Source organism: Schistocerca piceifrons, chromosome 2 (genome assembly GCF_021461385.2).
Source record: "Schistocerca piceifrons isolate TAMUIC-IGC-003096 chromosome 2, iqSchPice1.1, whole genome shotgun sequence".
Lineage (NCBI taxonomy): Eukaryota > Metazoa > Arthropoda > Insecta > Orthoptera > Acrididae > Schistocerca > Schistocerca piceifrons.
The window spans coordinates 566337699-566342248 of record NC_060139.1 but is presented as its reverse complement, the minus strand read 5'-3'; positions in this window follow the sequence as shown (position 1 = coordinate 566342248).

Here is a 4550-nt window from a genome sequence, read left to right as displayed (position 1 = left end):
GTAGAACTCTCTACACAGAAACTCCAGGAAACTTGATTGTGACAGATTCCAGGGACATACCAGCAAACACACAAGCAAATGATATCAGGACTTTTCATCGAATTAAGCTCACACAGTACATGTATTTAATTATATTATATGCCAACTAGCTCCGCAGATGACGAAGAGATTGAAGAAATGTATGATGAGATAAAAGAAATTATTAAGATAGTGAAGGGAGACGAAAATTTAATAGTCATGTAGGACTGGAATTCGATAGTAGGAAAAGGAAGAGAAGGAGAAGTAGTAAGTGAATATGGAATAAGGGTAAGAAATGAAAGAGGAAGCCGCCTGGTAGAATTTTGCACGAAGAATAACTTAATCAAAGCTAACAGTTGGTTTAATAATCATGAAAGAAGGTTGTATAGATGGAAGAGGCCTGAAAACACTGGATGGGTTCAGATAGATTATTATATAATGGTGATACAGAGATTTAGGAACTAGGTTTTAAATTGTAAGACATTTCCAGGGGCAGATGTGGATTCTGACCCCAATCTACTGGTTATCAACTGTAGATTAAAACTGAAGAAACTGCAAAAAGGCGGGAATTTAAGGAGATGGGACCTGGATAAACTGACTAAACCAGAGGTTGTACAGAGTTTCAGGGAGAGCATAAAGTAACAATTGACAGGAGTGGGGGAAAGAAATACGGTAGAAGACGAGTGGGTAGCTCTGAGGGATGAAGTAGTGAAGGCAGCACAGGATCAAGTAGGTAAAAAGACGAGGGCTATTAGAATCCCTTGGGTAACAGAAGAAATATTGAATTTAATTGATGAAAGGAGAAAATATAAAAATGCAGTAAATGAAGCAGGTACAAAGGAATACAAACGTCTCAAAAATGAGATCGACAGGAAGTGCAAAATGGCTAAGCAGAGATGGCTAGAGGGCAAATGTAAGGATGTAGAGGCATATATCTCTAGGGGTAAGATAGATACTGATTACAAGAAAATTAAAGAGACCTTTAGAGAAAAGAGAACCACTTGTATGAATATCAAGTGCTGAAATGGAAAACCATTTCCAAGCAAAGAAGAGAAAGCAGAAATGTCGAAAGAGTATGTAGAGGGTCTATAGAAGAACGATGTACTTGAGGGCAATATAACGGAAATGGAAGAGGACGTAGATGAAGAGAAAATGGGAGATACGATACTGCGTGAAGAATTTGACAGAGCACTGAAATACCTAAGGCGGAACAAGGCCCCGAGAGTAGACAACATACCATTAGAGCTACTGAAAGCCTTGGGAGAGCCAGCCCTGACAAAACTCTACCATCTGGTGAGCAAGATGTATGAGACAGATGAAATACCCTCAGACTTCAAGAAGGATATAATAATTGCAATCTCAAAGAAAGCAGGTGTTGACAGGTGTGAAAATTACCGAACTATCAGTTTAATAAGTCACAGCTGCAAAATACTAACGCGAATTCTTTACAGACGAATGGAAAAACTGGTAGAAGTCGACCTCGGGGAAGATCAGTTAGGATTCTGTAGAAATGTTGGAACACGTGAATTATCTTAGAAGACACTACGAATTAGCTTAGAAGACAGATGAAATGGAAATGAGCGTTTGGCGTCATTGGTCGGGAGGCCCCTTGCGGGGCAGGTCCGGCCGCCTTAGTGCAGGTCGTATTACATTGGACGCCACATTGGGCGACCTGCGCGCCGTATGGGGATGAAATAATGATGAATACAATACAATACCCAGTCCCTTAGGGGAGAAAAATCACCGACCCAGCCGGGAAACGAACTCGGGCCCGTAGGACGGCAATCCGCCACGCTGACCACTCAGCTATCGGGGCGGACTTAGAAGAAAGATTACTGAAAGGGAAACCTAGCATCTGTAGACTTAGAGAAAGCTTTTGACATTGTTGAATGGAATATTCTCTTTTTAGATTCTGAAGGTGGCAGGGGTAAAATACAGTGGGCGAAAGCAGATGGCAGTTATAAGAGTGGAGGGGCATGAAAGGGAAACAGTGGTTGGGAAGGGAGTGGGACAGGGTTTGCAGCCAATCCCCGACGTTAAAGTAGAAGATGAATTTTGCGATTTGGGAATTAAAATAACTGACGGTCGAAGTAGAGAGGATATAAAATGGAGACCGGCAATGGCAGGGAAAGCGTTTTTGAAGAAGAGAAGTTTTTTACATTGAGTATAGACTTAAGTGTCAGGAAGTCCTTTCTGAAAGTATTTGTATGGAGTGTAGCTATGTATGGAAGTGAAACATGGACGATGAATAGTTTGGACAAGAAGAGAATAGAAGCTTTCGCAATGTGGTGCTACAGAAGAATGCTGAAGAATAAATGGGTAGATCACGTAACTAATGAGGAGGTACTTAACAGAACTGAGAAGAGGAATTTGTGGCACAACTTGACTAAAAGAAGGGATGTTCTGAGGCATCAAGAGATGACAATTCAGTACCGGAGGGCAGCGTGGAGGGTAAAAATCGTAGAGGGAGGAGATGAATACACAAAGCACGTTCAGAAAGATGTAGGTTGCCGTAGTTACTTGGATATGAAGAAGCTTGCATAGGAGAGTAGCATTGGGAGCTGCATCAAACCAGTCTCTGGACTGAAGACCACAACAACAACAACACGTAGTTCGGAGGCACACGCCCTGTTAGAAAGATCCGTATCTGGAAGGATCTATAAAATTATTTATTAATCCGTCACTTTTCATGTGAACCATGCGTTATAAAGCATCTGCAGACGAACTTCTGTGGTCCCAAAGAACCACTGAGGACAGGACAGAGTGTTCAAAAAACATTACCCTGTAGAATGAAAGATCGTTAATTAAAGGGTACTGAATGACGCAAAATGTTTAGGATGTAATAATAACTATAAAATTTTGTATTTTGGGAAGGCAGAACTTCATGAGTATATGTTTATCTATAAATGTAGAATAGGAAAAATAGTTAATCACCTCGATTTAGGTAGTATATGTGTTAAAGATATTTAAAAAATGAAACAGAAATTTACAGATTAAATGGGTAAAAGATTAGATGAAATTTCCCATGTTGTCGAATATACGTACACTAACATTTAGGGTTAAAGTTTCATTTTTTATTAGTAAACCTTCACTTCCACGTAATTACAGATTTTGTAGTGTCCTCCGCGAAGTTCATTGTCTTATTCTTTCTTTCGTATCATAATTGAAGCAAGTATTACGGATGCCACTGCCCGAAGCCGCTGAATGTTTAAAGAATTGAATTACGCGCTTCCTTTTTCGTACGTGAAACAGTGGATGGGGTTCAGTGTTCTTCGTGGTTTGTAAAAATGATTGTACTACCTGCAGTGCATATTTGACATTCACGTCCACCGGATGAGTAAAGATAGTGATTACACCGTGTCTTGAGCAGTGAAATTAACAGGAAAGGTGGAGCGATTAATATCGGCAGTAAATACGCAACCCCGCGCAATAGAGGCGTCTGTGAGGAAGGCAGGCAGAGATAAATTTGTCGGCTTCAGTTGGCGCCCATTAGGTGAGAACACTTCCGCGCCAATAGCCGAGGTCATCCGTTACGGCAGCGCCCACGACTGACGACACAGCAGGCAGACGCAAAACAAGTGACTCAGCAGCCAGGCAGGCGGGCGGCTTTATTGCTGGGCAACGGTTGCCGGCCTTGAGGAGAGCCGTCGAGATAAAGCAGACAGATGGCGCGAGAGCCCGCCGCGAGGCCTGCCGGCGAGCACCAACGCGGAAACCCAACTGATGACTCAGGAACTGCAGCTTGGAACAAGACGCTCGCCCAGATATCATCGTACTGCGCCGCAGCTGAGCGGACGGGAGAGGTGAAATAACTGCCAGAGGAAACTTGCCCGTTATCACCCCCACCTATCTCGCATAACAGTTTCGTTATTACTTTAAATGTAGTATGATTCTTGATAGATAAATTACTTAATTATTACACATTTTTGCTCTTAATACAGTCTTTGAACTTCAGTGTTACGTGTTTATTCAATTTTCTCTTGCTTTCACCTTCATTTTCTCTTCCCATAATCTGTTCAGTCTCTGATTGCGTTCCTGTTTCCTGTGTTCTGTCATTATTTTCCCTGTTTTCTTCCTTTCTTTTACTTCTAATTGCGTGGTCATAATCCTGTTTCTGAATCTGTGTCTTTCAGTTATCGACTCCCTATTGACTCCTGCTTGTTGTAGGACTTCTGTTTCTTGAAGTCGGTTGGTTTCTTTATTGAACTGTTTACTACATTCAAAAATTCTCTTTGTGAGTCTGTTGTTTCTCGTTCAGTGTATATCTTCATAGACCGTTAATCGGTATTTACTGCTCATATCTGTGCGTGTGTATGTGTGTTCGTATACGAGGATGAGCTGAAAAGTAACGCCTCCGAATTTTTCATTCTGTTCTCAATCCCGGGTTTATTATTTCATGTCATGCATACTACTTGATCGATTTTCCTGCTACGCTGACGCAAGTTGCAACCATCTGCCGCTGGAGTGCTCCGAATTATGGTGTGTAACATGGCGGTAACACAACTATGTCGGTGCGTAAGAAACAGAGTGTT